General features: G+C 38.9%; 1 protein-coding gene across 1 annotated transcript in view; it reads left to right on the forward strand.

Moving 5' to 3' along the window:
* The first annotated feature begins 472 nt into the window (after nt 1–472).
* Nucleotides 473–16606, forward strand: part of irx6a (iroquois homeobox 6a) — a 62802-nt gene continuing 46668 nt past the window's right edge. Inside the window, exon 1 of the mRNA XM_047362609.1 lies at nt 473–567. The gene's annotated coding sequence lies outside the window, so the exon portion shown is untranslated. The remainder of the gene's footprint in view (nt 568–16606) is intronic.

The raw sequence follows: 16606 nt of genomic DNA on the forward strand, positions 1-16606 counted from the left end.
CAGACATACTCTTCCCATCTGCATAAACATAAGTTACCATGACTTTTGTAGAATATAAACTATCTATGTGTGTAACTAGAATGTGCAGATAGAGGACAGGGAGTAGAGGATAAAGAGTGCAAGGTCATAAATTGGTGAAGGACAGGGAGGGCCGGAGACAAGATAAGATGAGTCTGCTGGAAGTAATAACAAGAAGCACTCCTTATTTGGACATAAGGAACTGTTATGTTATACAACTGAGTGATATGATATATGTAAAGAAGGAAATGTGAACACACCCTTAAAACTTAATAAAACGAGCTGGAACCAGAGAGAGAGCAGAGTTGGGCTCGCAGGCGTTGGCTGGAGCATCTCTCTCACTTTGCGCAGAGTCAAACTTATGCTGATTGTATTTTGTGTTTATTTCACTCTTTTGAAACCTGTGCCCAAATCAACGGACCTGGGGAAGCAGAGACGGCTTCGACAACTTGGGGGCGTCGTCCGGGATTTGGGAAAACAGGTGAAAATTGGGATCACTGACAAGGACCAACAGACACTGGACACAGGCTAGCCAAAACTACAGAAAAGGTAAGCACAACCTGTTTTATCAAACTCTGCTTTTGGATTTTTGATAGGCTAAATTAATATTGTGTCCGATGTCTTAGTAAGTCTGAGTCTGCTAGAACTTAAGAAAAAGAGTGTCATAAAGGTTGACTAGTGGTGGTGTTGTGTGGAAAAATATAGTAGTTTCTCGAACGTGACGGTTCAGCATATGTCCTCGATGGGGGAGTATGATTAAGTTGGGTTGGAGGCCCGGGGGAGTGAGAAACCTCGAATTCTACATATAACTGAGAACAAGACCAGGCAAATACACTGTGTATGAATGCTGATGAGTAACGGAGATATTTCTCTGTGAAAATCAGATTACAGACGTTGATAAGTACTAAAGCACATAAAACATTATAAATGTAAGACTAGGAAGACCTGTGAGTTCGACACGTTTTTCTTAAGAGCCGTGAACAGAAGTTATTACAACTGTAAGACCGGCCATGAGCTGTGAGTTGGACACAACCAACAAGACCAGACAGAAATAAAAGTTAAATGAATGAGCTGTGAGCTGGACACACAACCCGGCAAGAACAGACTAATTAGGAAAACACGAGTGAATGAAAGCTGGTGAGTGGGGAAGAACGCCAAGCAGCGAGCGGCTCCCATTGCGGGTTAAAAAAAAAAACGGTGTGAAAGGCCCGGGGGACTGGATAAGTGTTCGGTCTGGTAACCTGACGGTGATAACAAGGACTGGCCACTGAAAACAGGCTCCTGGGGGGTGGATGTGTTCTGGTTTCTGGAGGGTCGATTAGAGAATCTTCAGTTGGACCAGGAACTCGGGGCATAGCGTGCCATACGTCCCGGTCAGCCAGAACTGAATGAGTGAGTGACTGAGATAACGCATTAAATATATCTTTTAGAAAAAAGGATAATAGTTGTCATAAGATGGAAGGTGAATTTTATAGAGACATAGATAATACTGGAGAAGAACAGAATAGTCCATGGAAGAGCATAGAGAACCAGCTGCTAGTAATGAAAGCTGCTATTAAAAAATCACATGAACATAAAGAGGAGCAGAAGTTGGTTAAACGGATGGATTCTAAAATAAATGAAGAATTGTCAAAAGATGGAAAAAGCAAGACAGATAGAGAGAATGTTGGCAAGTGGTTCTGGTTGAAGATGAAAAAGTCAAAACAGGAGAAAGAGTTGGCTGACAAACAGTGTAGAGACAGCAGGTGGTTGGGAAGAGGAAAGTGGAAGGAACTTACAGACAAAGCAGAAAAAGATGAAAAATTTTGGTCACAGATTGGTTTGCTGTGGCAAAGTAGTGACCATGCTATGACTGAGAAAAGAGACAGGAAAAGCAGTCAGATTAAGGATAGCAGTACAGTTGAAATGCCGCCACCTTGTACACTTCCCACTCCCCACACTTCTCCCCTCACCGGCTTATACCCCACGTTGCAAGTTACTGGGGGACATGTGAGCGTGTGTGATCTGCCACCAGTAAATGGACAGTCTCCTCCTGCCCCATCACTGCCTGCCCCCTCCCCCTCAGCCCCCGCCTCTCTCTGCTCACATTCCACTGCTGAGTCTGCGCTGTCCTTTGGAGGTTCATTCATTTCACAGGCTCCACTAACTGACCCATTTGCTGACTGGGTATTACGGGACAAATTGCAGCCAGCTTCTGGCTCAATAAAGTGTTCCACCCCGTATATTTCCCATTCACCTAGCGATATGGAATTGGTCACACCTCTGAAACCAGATGTAACTGAGGGCTCAGTTAATATGTCAGTGTCAGAGAAATGGGTAAAACAAGAACCACTGACTGCGGTAACTTATTATGACGCTGCTATGCAGGCACCACCTATTACAGTACAGAATACCAGAGAAGCCGAAGAAGCGTTCATTAACTTAAAAACCAGCCTCTCGCAAGCTGCACCCAGATTACACTTTGCCATTTCAGCTGGATGTTTCTGTAACAGCACACACAGCAAATGGTGTGCTGTTCCCGAAAAAAGGGGGGGTTAGGACAGTCCTCATGTACATAAGTGTAATGCTGGAACAAAGACACCATGAGTGCACCCGACACGCAGCAGGGATGGCTAAAATAATTCAAAAAACAGCTCATGTAGTGATGGGACATCCTCTTAACATATTGACATCACATGGTGTGGTGGCCTTTGTGAACTCTCAGGCTTTCACACTCTCACCATTGAGACAACAGAGGCTGAGTAAGGTGCTAGAGGCCCCAAACATCACATACACACATGAAGGAATAAACATGGCAGATAGAATTATAGATAGCTGACATGACTGTCCATTGGGATCTCTTATCCAAACTGGTTCAGACTCACAGACTCGTGTCAATTTCCCACTAGCTGACCTTACTGTTATTTGCTGATCACTAAGTCTGGAATTTGGGATTGTTTCTCTACAGGTGGTCCTGCATGCTTCGGTATCACAAAGAAAAGTAATTGATTTTCCATTCAACAGTAAGGTAACTTCAGGTTTAATGCTATCTATGGAGAGAAGGTCCTACAAATTTAGGAGGACATCCTCCCCCTGTGTTTTTTGTTTTGTTTTTGTTTTTATCAGCATCTGAGGTACTAGGAACAATTTCACTTGTTTTCTGTCCTAGTCATGCTGAATCATTATTTCTCCTCTCAGGACAGTCTCTGATCAGATGTCCTTCTTTCCCACAACACCAACACCCTGCAATTTTGTCCTCTGCCTCTAAATCCTCCTCTTCCTCTGTTGTTTTAATAATAAATATGTTCTTCTTCTTGCTGAAAAAGGTGCTGGCTATCTTTTTCAGTTTTCTTATTTTTTATCCTTCATTACTTTTTCTGCATGGAGGGCATGATTAACATAGTCTTCTAGATTTGCCGTGGGGAACCCTATAAAATGTCTCCTTACCCAGGTATTAATTGCATCCCTGGAACCAGCATGTAGTGCATTTTCTTTTTTTAACTGCTGTCGATAAGCTCCTTGTTTGTTTTCACCTTCTTGTAGACCACTATGTATTTTAAACACTTTTATCAGTCTAATCCTATATTATTCAAAAGGTTCTTCCTCTTTTTGTTTCACTCTGGCTATTTCTGCGTAGTCAGCTCTGCATCTGTATCTAACTGTAAGCCTATCGATTAATCCCCTCACTCTGTTTGTTCTGCTGTTAAAAAGAGTAAAATATTTTCTAAGGTTACACAGAAACAACCGTGTCATGCCATGAACCTCCGTGACAAGCTGTATCAACAGCCTTCAGTGTCTCAAAACAATAATAAAAAAATAAACACAAATAAAACATACATGAGGTACAGCCATGGTGGGGATGGATTTATTTACCAAAGGGACTCATTTTAGCCCATCCAATCCTGTCAAACCTCATCAGATCTTTTGTACAAAAACAAAAACTTTCCACCTACTCTTTTTACTCCCTTTCTTTTGTCCTGCTGTTCTACTTTGCAAGTCCATCAAAAATTACTTCTTAGCCCTCTGACCTTTTCTGCTTTCCACAAAAACATCCATTCTTATCTCCTGCATCACATCTCTCTCTTTTTAGTTACTTTTAACCAATAATCTACATCCTCATAACCTTCTTTGTCTATTTTTCTGAAATCACGTGTACTTTTAATGTACTTTTAATTATTGCATCCTGTAGATTAACAAATTTTTTAGAGTTTAAACAATCATCATAATGATATGTGGTTATCCATTTATCTAAATATTTTAATTTTAATATTTTAATTTTGATCCTGTGCTTCTATAAATTTCCAATCTTTGCATTGTAATTCATTTTCACCCCTTTTCCCATTTTTTTTTTTTTTTTTTAAACTTGGTCCAGTATATAAAAACCTAGGGTATTCTAAATGCTGGATTATTCTGCTCAGTAGGGTGACAGAAAAATCTCCTTTTGTGGCAATTCTCACTTCAACTCTTTCGAGTAGAGAATTCTTGCCTTTGCATCCACAAAAGTTAGTCACTTTCAATCCTACTGCTTTGGTATGAGGCAAAACCTAGTGGTTTAAATCCTCCATTCATTTCTCACATGCACACATTTTTAAACGCGGAATGTTCTTAATATTTTTGTTTAAATACTTAAACACGGACTCCGCCGTCCTGAAAACACGGAATTTCAGTATTACTTCTTAATACTTAAGAGGACTCCGCCGTCCCCTAAACACGGAATTTTTTGTATTACTTCTTAATGCTTTTTCAGGACTCCGCCATCCTACTTTTACCTGTTAGGGCCTAGGATTCACAGGGTATTATTTCACGCAACGACCGACTCAGTCATTCGTCACACTTTTTTAATCCCAACTCAACTCACCACTTTGCCTTCCCCTCTCTCTCAGAGTTCCGTCAGCCGTCAGACCCCAGCGGGCGGGCCGAGATCCAGTCCCGGAAAGGGTCTGTGAGTCTCCCTGATGAAGCCTGCCGTGCGCACGGTCTTTACTGGAGTCCACCAACCCGCTGGAATCCTCAGGCGTAATTGGAATCTGGCTCGAAGGACCAAATTAATGTCAGGTTTAAACAACCTAAAATACTTATAACTTCACAAAAAGAAGAGAAAGACAAAGAATTAGTTATTTCACTTGCAGCGAGGACAACAGACAGAGATGTGTTTTCAGTTACAAATCTCCTACCGCTCTGAAAACCATCTGTCCGCTCCTCGCTTTTTATTATCTTTAGGGGTTCCCTATTTACAATGAATGTTGCTCTCAGCTGCATCGTAAACGGGTCATAAACACCATTATCTTGTAACAACACACTTCCACAGTCTCCCCCATCCTTAAAATTAGTTGTCATCTGTTCAGTGCAATCAGCCTTCATCTTTATGCCCTCCTCAACTGTGACTGCTTCCTCTCCAGCTCCACCTTTGATCCTTGCCTGCAGACAAACTCATCACATCCTTGAAAGGTTATAAAGATCAAATAGTCAAGTTAGAGAAAAGGAAAATATATAAGATAAATCTATATTCAATTATTCCAACACTAGTGTTTGTTTTCTCTCCCCTCTCTCTTAGTTTCTTTTGTGGTTGCTTTCTTATTACTTTGTATGGTTTTCTTATGATGATTATTATTATTATTATAGTTCTTTGGCTTCCTTGGGTTCTCTAGTTTAGTTTCCTGTTTAGTATCTCTGTTTTATTTATGGTTAGGTATTTGTTCTCTTTGCACTCTTCTAGTTTATTATTTTATTTTTCCTGTTCCTCTTGTCTTTTGGTTCCCCTTCTGTGGTTGTTTGCTCGGTATTCGTTTCTCGTTTTATTTGTAGTTCTTTCTTAGTTCAGTCCCTCGGTATTGTTCCAGTTCCTCCTTATAGGTTAGCTTTAGTTATTGTTTATGTTTACATTTATTCTAGTCCTTGCCTTCTCTGCTTCTTTCCCAGTTTGTTCTGTTAGTGTTGGTTTAGGTTTGTTTACTTTTGTGGTTAGGGTTTCTTTATGGGTACTTTTGTTAATTCATATTTTGCCAGTTTCTTAGATCTTAGGTTGTTTTTCTTCTGTTACCTCCAGTTTCTCAGTTTCCTTTAGTTCATGGTTATTCCTGATTCTTATGCTTCATTTGGTTATTTATCTTTGTCTATACTTTTGCTTAGCTCTGCTCTCTGTATTGTTTATTAGTCCCTTCTCCCATGCTTTAGTCTTTGTATTAGTTTCACTTGTTCCTTTAGCCTCCCTGCTTCCATGTCACACCTATTCCTAGTTCGTTTGATTACCTGCCCTTTGTTACCCTCTGTATATTAATTGTTCTAGTTTCATTGTTCTTCGCTGGTTCCTCTCGTTCGCTAACCTGATTATGTTCAGTTTGTGCTATGCTCCTGCTCAAGAAAATCATGTAAGTTTTGGGCTCAACTCATGTCAATTCCTGCAGTAACTTATGCTACGCTTTTTGCTACGTTTTTGGATAATCTTTTGAATAAAGATGAAGTCTTCCTATAACATGCTGCTGCCCAGCTCTTGTCTGCACTTTGGTCCACTTCAGCCGCAGAATGTGACAATCACTAGATTATTTGATCTCTAACTCTTGACTTTGTAACGCATTATTTTACCACGATTATTGATTATAAAACAATAATATTACTTCTAGGTAATAAATCAAGCTATTCTAAATTTTTATTTGAAAAAATAAATAAGGCACTAACTGTTTCAGACAAGAGTCTTTCATATATGCAATAGTGTAATAGTGTTCTCATTTGTAAAAGGTTTGCTTTGCAAAGTACAGCGATTGGAAAACTGGAAAAAAATTAGTAACTCTATTAAAGAGACACCACAACACACAACAAACTACTCAGAGTGTTTGTAATCGCATCAACATGATTAATCATAAACCTTTTAAGTGGAAAAAGCTGTCAGTGTGACTCCTGCTGGCTGGCTGAGCTGTTGAGTACGATAGGGAGAAGCTGACTCCCTGTTGCCTCTATGTTACTTGACAGGTAAAGACAAAAAAGGGAATGTATGGTTTTGGTTTATTCCAAAGGACACATCTCTCTGGCAAACAATGAGAACGACTAATGTGGTACTTATTGATTCATTTGGTTTGATGGACACTTAGTGACTGACACCACAGCATAAAGAATCAGTCATTGCTAAATTAAAAGGCCAAGTTTAATCAAAAACTTTACTGTCTTAGATTTTTAGACTACAGCACTACTTTTATCCATAGCTTCCTACACACTCCCCCTCACCATTGGAAGCAACGTTTCGTGGATTACCTTAAATATTTTATCTGAATAATGTCACAATAAGGATACCAGGACCAGTAACTCAAGGTTTGCCGGTGGCGATTCCTCTTAGGCGTGAGAGTGTGCATGTATGGTTCCCTGCCTTTTGTGTCTGGGCACTGTTTCTGACAGACTGGAAGCCTGTTTTGGGTGTGCAGTGCCATTTACAGTAATAACTAAGATGTTAAGTCCATCTGGGCTCCGTTTCAGGAAGCGGAGATAACAAGCTCCGAGTAGAAAGCACATACCCTGAGTAGACCTACTCCACACTATCATACTCAGGGTTTCACAGGGTAACACTTGGGTTTCTCAACTCTGAGTTAAAGTCACCCAGAGTTAAACATGTGCATGAGTAAATAAGAAGCCCTAATCAATGAATGGCAGAAAACCTGGTTCACCTTGGTAATGGCAGAAAATAAGAAGTTTGAAGTGCGCATTTCTCGCTAATTAGAAATATTAATGACAGCATATGGAGAAAATCAGCACATATTTAAAAAATAATAAATAAGTAAATGTTGCTGCTGCAAAATAGCAAAAGTTGGCATGGAAGAGACACATCAATGCGTGGGTGTGAATTGAACGAGAATTGTATCCTCAATTCCACACTTATTCAACATAAAAGAAACAAACATAAAACATAGACTGTGTATGAATGTGCGCAATAAATGTGTGTCTAGGTGCAACCCAGCAGGCACAAAAAGGATGTGGTAACAAATCAATATAAAATATAAACATCCAGTTAAATCAGGCCAGGTCCGGTCCAGTTATAAGCTATTGTTATGTTTAACCTTTACCAACTCAGTTAAACAGCATTGACTGGCTATATTCAAGATATGCAATTCATGATGTGTAAGAAGTTAAAGGTTGGCTTATGACTTAATATGAAGAGAGTAGACATGCAACTGAAATTAACATATATTTGTCTGCCTTTAGACAGACAGAAAGACCGACAGACCCAGACCAAGTGGTAGTTTGTACAAAACCACAATTAGCTGTTATGCCAAATACATTTTTGTTGATTAAGTGTATTTTATACAGAATAAAAAATAAAATCTTTCATTGTGGGGAAATTTGGGTGTATCAGCAACAAAGCAAAAGGCAATGGAAGCATGCAGAATAAAACCCAGTATAATTATATATATATATTGATTTTATTTTTGAACATACTCTGTGGTCATCAAAAGGCATACTCGGATTAATTAAATTAGAAGTGTAGCATAGTCAGGTGATATTGGTGACAGCATCAAAAACTGTGCAATATTGTATTGGTTTAATTGTCATATCCAGGTTAACACACAGTCAACAATTCCATGAAATTCTTGTGATAAGAAGAACTGTTCAACTCACTATAAAAACAAAAGTACTAATGGTGTGCAATGAAAAAAAAGAACACATGGTGCAGCAGCAATAGCTCATAAAGTGTCACAAAAATGGTTTGGTGTGGGTTTGGTGCAGTATTATTGACCAGAGTTTAGTAGTCTGCTGTGGTAAATGTCCTGGATGGGGGGGGCTGCTGCCAGTGATAACCTCTGCTGTTCACACCACCCTCTGTAGTGTTTTCTGTCTCTGATGGGTGCAGTTCCCATACACACTGTGATACAGCCCGTCAGCAGGCTCTCAATAGTGCAGCTGTAGACGTTTGTGAGGATGCTGATGTTCATATCAAACTTCCTCAGCCTTCTCAGGACGTAGAGCCTCCGTCGAGCTTTTGTGACCACAGTGTCTGCATTTACTGTCCAGGATAAGTCCTCAGGGATGTTAACGTAATATAATATAAAACAAAAAAATAAATAAAATAAAACATAATCTCCTTTATTTAGTGAAGGAGCAGTGAATGTAACTGTCACGTATGCAGCCAATGATGTCTGGAAACCAAGAAATATATGAATAGATAAAGCATGACTATCAAAATGCAATAATGACAAAATTATTGATTTCCCTGATTACATTTTTTCTTTATTAGTCATGTGGGGTGTGACTTGGGAACACCACAAAACTGTACAGCAGGGATGCCCACAGTTTTTCAGATTGCAAAGCTACTTATAAAAGGTCCAAGTCACCCGCAGAAAATAATAAGATGTCTAATTGGGGCATAATCATCCCCTCCTTACAGAGATTTCTGAGGAGAATTTGCATTACAACTTCTGCAGGCTCCTCCAGAAAAGATCACACTGTTTGTGACACTTTCCTTGTGCCAGGTCTCAGCTAAAAAGTAGACCAAACCCAAGGTTGGTTCAATAAACCCTGCGAGCGAGCAGGTCGGTTCACAGAGTAAGTTGCAGGGGTAACTTGACTCAGGGCAACGGCTACCTGTCATTTTGAAATCAAAAACTCTGGGTATGCACATACTTCCCCTAATTTACTCTGACTTCTCACCAACCCTGCTTTCTAAAACGGGCCCTGGAGACAAAAGAACCAAAATTGATGATGGGCCAGGGACGAAATACTGGGATTCCTGAGTAAAGTTATAAGTGTAAAAGAAGAAACTGACGAGGAGTGAATGAAAACCATTTGCCTGTTTACTGGGGCAATGTTTAAGGGATGTTAAACAGGTGAGTCTAATTAACAACAGGCTGTAGCTGTGTCAAAAGTATCACACTAGAGCGGTGGTTTCCAAAGTCAGTTCTCAAGGGCCAGGATGATTTAGATGTTACACTGATGTTCAACAAACCTGAATAAAACTAATTCTTCATTAAAAGGCATCTGCAAACCTAGGTGTTATGGTGAGGATGTTATTTAGCTATTTGAACCAACTATGTTGGAGCCAAGACGCATCTAAAACCTGCACGGCACTGGCCTGTATGTACTGAAGTTTGACACCTCTGCATTAGAGTAACAGTTTTCCAATCAACAAACTAAACCCAAACTGATAGCAAAATCTTACAGTACCAGAGAAATGTATTATGGCTCTCTTTTCTCCAGCAGCACTTGGAGCAAAAAGTGATATCTGGCATGCCACTTTTAAAAGTGGCATTTGCCACTTTTAAAAGTGGCATACCAGTTTCAAAAGTGGCTTTTAATTTTTTTATCATTTTTTCATACATTTGAAATCAAATTTGAACCAAAAACAAGCAATACATTAAAAAAGCCATTGTCGTTAAAGACAGAAAACCACCACTTTAAATGTATGAAAATTATAGTTTCACTGACATGTACAATAGGTGGCGGTAGCATCTGTTGTTTTCAACCAAAGAAGAAGAAGGAGAGCTCTGCATTAGATTAAGTCAGACTAGATGTGGCTAGGCTAATGCTTGGCAGATCACCCACTAACAACTGCTTACTGTAATATTGATAACATGCTGCTGCTTTCAGAACACTCAGTCACAGTCAAAGAAAACACAACCACGGCAAAGATTTGGTGATATGAATGTTTACTGTTTTCTCTGTAACAGACATGCGAACTATGTTACAACCACATACATGTATTCATTTTCATAACTGCATATAATATATTTTCAATAAATCCAAAATACGACATTTAGCGCTTATGTAGGGCATTTGATGAAACTGGCCTGCCACTTTTAAAACTGGTACACCACTTTTATTACTGGCATGCCACTTTTGAAACTGGCATGTCAGATACTACTTTTCACTCCCGCTTTCTCTCCTTTACTGGGTTAATATGCTTTTTCAGTACATTAATATAAAAACAATTATTCTTTCTAGAAATTTCTGAATATGCACAGGGAGTGTACTAGAACTTTGAAGAAAAATAAGAGCAATTTTCACCGACAGACTTAAAATAAAGTGAACTGATTAAAAATGAACCACAAGTAAGCGGTGATGATTAAAGAAGGATATTCGTTGTTGGGAAGTTTAGCATCACTATGTCAGTGACTGGGCTTTCAAGCATGGAGGGTTAAGGAGGCTCCTGGGGCTTTCCTGGTCAGACATGATAAGTGGAAGAAAGAGAGACAGAGTTGTGCAAACAGAAAGAGGGTCCTTCAGTAAACAGGCCAGCCATAGAGACTGCTGCAGTCTAATGGAGCCCCTCACAAGCAGTCCCTGTCAGTCAGAAAGGTAAAACAAGGTCTAACTAGGCCCTAATGAAGACAGCCTCACACCTACATGTCTTGAAACTGCCCAGCCAAAAATCAGACACACTTATTATCTTTCTTCCTTGCTGTGGAATGTTGCCCACTCAATGTCACTAACAAGAACAAAGTAAGATCCATCTCTAAGTCCAAGGCAGCTAACACCAGTTTTGGTTCACTGTCTTTGGAGTGAACATGGTACAGAGCAGCATACTGCTGCTAAGCTTTGCAACTGTGGAACAGTATCCACCATCCACCATTCTGCACTAATTTAAATATTTATTGACTAAACATCAAGCATAATTAAAGTTGTGCACAGATAACCACAAAAACAGTAGTCAGTGTTTTTACATACATGTTTATAAATTTGGTAAAGATTCCTGGGCAAACAAACAATAAATTAAAATACCTGTCATCCGTGTCATCCATGCACCATCTGTCGCTCGGGTCAACAATAATAAACCTATGTTTAAACAAGTTTGCAAGTTAATTATTTTTATTTTCAATCCACTTTTGCACCCTTTGCAATTTTATGTAACGTCAAAATATATAAATAAGTAACAACCTAAAGTTCTGCAGCATGAACACAGAAAGGCATACGTCCCTAATGATGTTTTGCCTGTGCTGTCTAAAATGCTTTTAGGTCAATAAAGGAACATTAGCTAAGTTAGAGAGGCAATCGCCATCCTGCTGTCCATCTCAACCCACCAGCATTGCCTCAGGACACAGCCTCTGGCTGGCCTCTAACCAACCCTTGGCCGGCTGTTTCTATGGTAAGTGCTCTGTCACGAAGATGCCAGGGGCTACAGCATATGCCACCCAATCTCTGGCATATCCCCCATGGTAAACCGAGGACCAATAATAGAGAAATGATTTTCTGTACTGTAAGCATATCTTTATGTCTGTGCATATATGACAGACCTGCTGCTGAGTGGCTCCTACTTTTTCCACCAAATGGCTTTGCAGATGAAAGACTACAGACATCATACATAAGAACTCGGAAGAAAGAAAAAAACTGTAAAACAGAAGGGTTTCTTGTCTCTGACAGACCTCTACAATTCAGAGAAAAAAATTACTTAGGGAACTCTGAGCTCATCTGGGAGCAGTAATATTTTCACTGAGTAGAACGAGTTCTTCTGATATCTTAACAACACAAAGCTACGCTTTAACCAACTTTAATCACAAAACATTCATTTGCCAGATTTTATCTCCTTTTGTTTGCAACTTGTTGAAGTCAATTTTAGAGGCCAGAAGGTTTTGCTTATTAGTTGTATATTACAATGTAAAAAAGCAAGTGCTTGCAATTATTGTGTTAACATCAATGCTGATTATAGCTGGATAAAGTAAATATTCATTTCATTCATTCATTCAGTCATCTGAGTTGAATGGAAATTAAACACAAAGGTATACCTCAATTTATCATTCCTCACCCACTGCAGATCTGGTCTAAACAGCAAAAGCAAGTTATAGGCCGTGCACCAGACTTTAGCTGGGACATACATTTACAGTTAGGAGCTGCATTGTCTATACAAAAAACAGAATGTAACCCTTTCAGGAAACAGAAAAATGCAATTAGTTGTTACTTTCTCTTGAAATTTCTGTACGATTTTTATTTTTAATTTGTTTTATCTTATGCCCTAGTGTCCCTTCCTTTCTATGGGCATGGGCCATCATTACCAGACTTTACGGGTTTGTAATGGAGTTCTAATGTTGGCTAAAACAATCCTTACAGTACATTTACACTGTAGAAACGCAGCCTCAGTGCTGGGTACAAAGGAATTGGTGCAACGCTATTATCTTCCATGTACAAGTCTTTAATTAGTTTCAGTAAGCATATGTTTCATAAATGAACAAAAGAAAAAGATTAATTCAAACCCAACCCTGTTCTCTTTCTCTAAGATAGTTTAAAGCAGTCAAAGATAAGAGGAGAGCTACAGGGAAGAGCTTTATTGTGTCTCTGTATCACAGAGTATGTGGGGAGTTCAGAGACTGTGTGGAATAGAAGCCTAAGGCTTATGTTTTCAAATCATAGAGTTCCCAAATACAGTCTATGAGTCTCAACAATGAAAGGACAGAAATAAGACCTGACAGTGAACTTTCTCACATGGTCTTACAAAATGTCATCCATACTCAAGTACATCAACTGTGACATAACATGAGTCTGTGCGATGCAAAAAACAAAAAAAGAAATGCTTACTGAAAATAAGAGCTTGCAACTTGTAAACTGAATATCACCCTTTTTCATATGTATATTTAATAAAGCAAACGTAACCTGTAGAATTTTCTTTTTAAGTCACTTCATATAGGATCTTTACACCACAGATTTAGTCAACACAAACTCTTGCCCATTCCAGTGGCAGCCTGAAATCTTAAAACACAAGGAGTCTCCAATCTTGCTAGGTTGGTAATGTCTAGTTTGTTTATCTGAATGCTTGACCTCACATGTAAAAGTGTCTTTTAGGTGAGACTGGGCTAAAAATTTATTTTTTATTAATCATCTTCTTTTCAGTAAAAAAAGACGGAAAAAAAATAAAAAAACAGAACGATTTGAAGCTTTTTGTTTTTGCTATGTTTGTAAGTCTTATAAGATTTTTTCAGTGGACTTTATTTAAGATAATGTAACCTTCAACTCATACCTGACTGTGCAAGACAAAAATGACAAGAGCAACAGAAGAGATGAGGTGTTTAATACTGCCACGTCGAAGCAATAAGCTAGGCATTACTAAAGTGCCTGTCAAACCTTTCCGATTTAATTCAGTTCAATTTATTTTATTTATATAGTACCAACTCAGAACATGTCATCTCAAGGCACTTAAAAAAATAGTCATTTCAAACCAATTCTACAGACAGATTCCAAGTCAATTACATATATTCCAAATTGTGGAGACTGTGTGTTTGTCCCTGTGCAGTAACGTGGGATGCACCCACACTTCAAAAACATGCACGTCTGTAAATTCCTAAATTGATAGTAAGAGTGTATGATGCCCTCATGTGTTTCTTTGCTATTGGGCAATTGGGATGTACCTGCCTCTCCTCAAGTCAAAGCCTGGACAAGTGCCAGCAATGTGGCAAACCAGCCTTCAGGGACATCTGTGGCAAATTATCGCCGGGCGCCGCACAATGGCAGCCCACTGCTCCCTGTAAGGGATGGGTTAAATGCAGAGGACAAATTTCATTGTAATGCACAGGTGCAATGACCAATAAAGATGATTATTATTTTGCATTTGAGGAGGTAAATGTGGCAGCTAGGATTTTCCTATTATATACAGAAATAAGGTAATACATTCATGATATAAAGCATAAACCAAAGTGTTGACGCCTATCCAGTTACTGCTATTAAACATTTATTTAGTCATATTCTTAAAGAAAAACAATATTGAATATGCAGCCAAACAGAAAAGGAATAAGCAATAAGAAGAAACAGGGGGAAAAAGTGAAATAAAGTAAAAAAACTCAAACACAGGGTAGAGTCTAGGCGATTGGTGTCATGGGAACAAGAGGCTTCTGCCATTCTATTGAGCATCTCGCTGAACACAGTCTCTGATTTCTTCTCTTTCTGCTTTTTTTTCCATTCAAAGAGCACTTGAAAGCCTTTCTGTGGTGTTGAGCAGGTGGGTGTATGTGTAGAGGAAGACTGAGGTCGAGAGTGGGTAGGCGTGGGTAAAGCAGCTCCCTCTTTTTCTATCCACTGCACAGAAGTGGAAGACTCAGAGGTCCAAAGGCCCATTGGTCCAAAGCTGGAGTCAAGCATCTTAAAGAGAAGGAGGGGAAACTGAAGGCATACGACTAGGTAACTTCAATGAAAGCTAGCCATAAAGCCAGACTAAAATCTACCCCTACTTTGAAAACTTTGCACAATAATACATATTTTAGGAGATATAACCAAGACCTTATCTTAGTTACGTTTAACAAAATTACGAAATATCTATCAATAACATTCTCTGTAAAATGAGTGATGATTTTTTTCTCTTTCATCTGGGGTGTCTCATGCTACATAAAATTTTATTTATACAGTATGGTAGTTAAGCGTTATGTATAATATTGTACCACACCTAAATACTTAACTCTTTTGAGAGCACATACTTAGATTTAGAATTTCGGGTGACGGCAAAGTTGCCAATGTTTTATCTGCAGTGTTTTATGGCGCTTATTCCTCCACAGAAACTGTATACAGCTCTTTAATCCAGGTAGGATTAGCAAGAAACTACTGATGCAACCATGATTTTGTTTTTGTTTTTTACTTTAACATAATTGATGAAAACAGTAGGCAGTTTTTGAATGCCTGGCATTTTGGGGGAGACTTCAGACAGTATCAGTTATAGAAATTGGCTTAGCTGAGTACAGTCAAATCCCTATCGATGAAGTATTCAGCACCAATGGCCAGGGGAATAAAGGAGAGATGAGCCAAGAATATGGCCAGAGGAATCTCTTAATCTAATGCATAGTGAATGCTCCAATAAACTATATAACTTCAAATGATTGAATAGATGGTATCTCACAGGATGAGACTGCAGCAACAGAAGGTGTGTTTACAGTGGAAACATTTTAGAGATGTTTTTCAAGCCTTGACTGACAACAGTAAAGTGAGATGTGGTAGTATACAAAAGAGATATAGGTAATTTTCCCACAGTTTTCTAGTTATGGTGCACTTCATCTTCAACTATCGGCAGTCCTGCAAAAATGCAATACTGTACTCAAAGCACAGAAAACAGAAAAAGTAGGTACAAATGGAGACACATGGAGAGACAAAGTGTCATGGTAGTCTTAAGGAAGGACCCATATATGAACTTTCAACAAAAAAAAAGAAAAAATTAAATAGAAACTTTTCAGAATGTATTGCTCAAGAAAAACAGGACTTGGAGCATGAACATGGAAAAGGCAGACTGATGAAGTGACAATTATCCAGGAAGTCAAATGGAAGAATCCAGCATTGAACATAAAGAAGTCATGGGCTTAAATACTGAGGTAAGGAGCAAAGATGACAAAGAAACCAGATGGGCTAATAAGCAGAAATAAGATGCAGCTAGGACAAAAAAAGCAGAGAAGCTGAGGGAAGGAGACTAATTAACATGAGTGGAGCAGAACAGCTTGAACACTGAATATGGCAAGAACAGTAGGTATAAATGAGCAAAGGAAAATGGTGAGAATACAAACACAAATGAATACCATGACCTAACAGCCAAGGATCATAACACAAAGAATAGATATTGTAGCAATTTGTGTCAGGATAGTAACTTGTAAAATCTGCAGGTTAGCAGCTGCAATAATATTTCACTATTTTCACAGAAAGAACGGTTAGCAATGATGTTTTTCCCTTATAA

Source organism: Girardinichthys multiradiatus, chromosome 4 (assembly GCF_021462225.1).
Source record: "Girardinichthys multiradiatus isolate DD_20200921_A chromosome 4, DD_fGirMul_XY1, whole genome shotgun sequence".
Classification (NCBI taxonomy): domain Eukaryota; kingdom Metazoa; phylum Chordata; class Actinopteri; order Cyprinodontiformes; family Goodeidae; genus Girardinichthys; species Girardinichthys multiradiatus.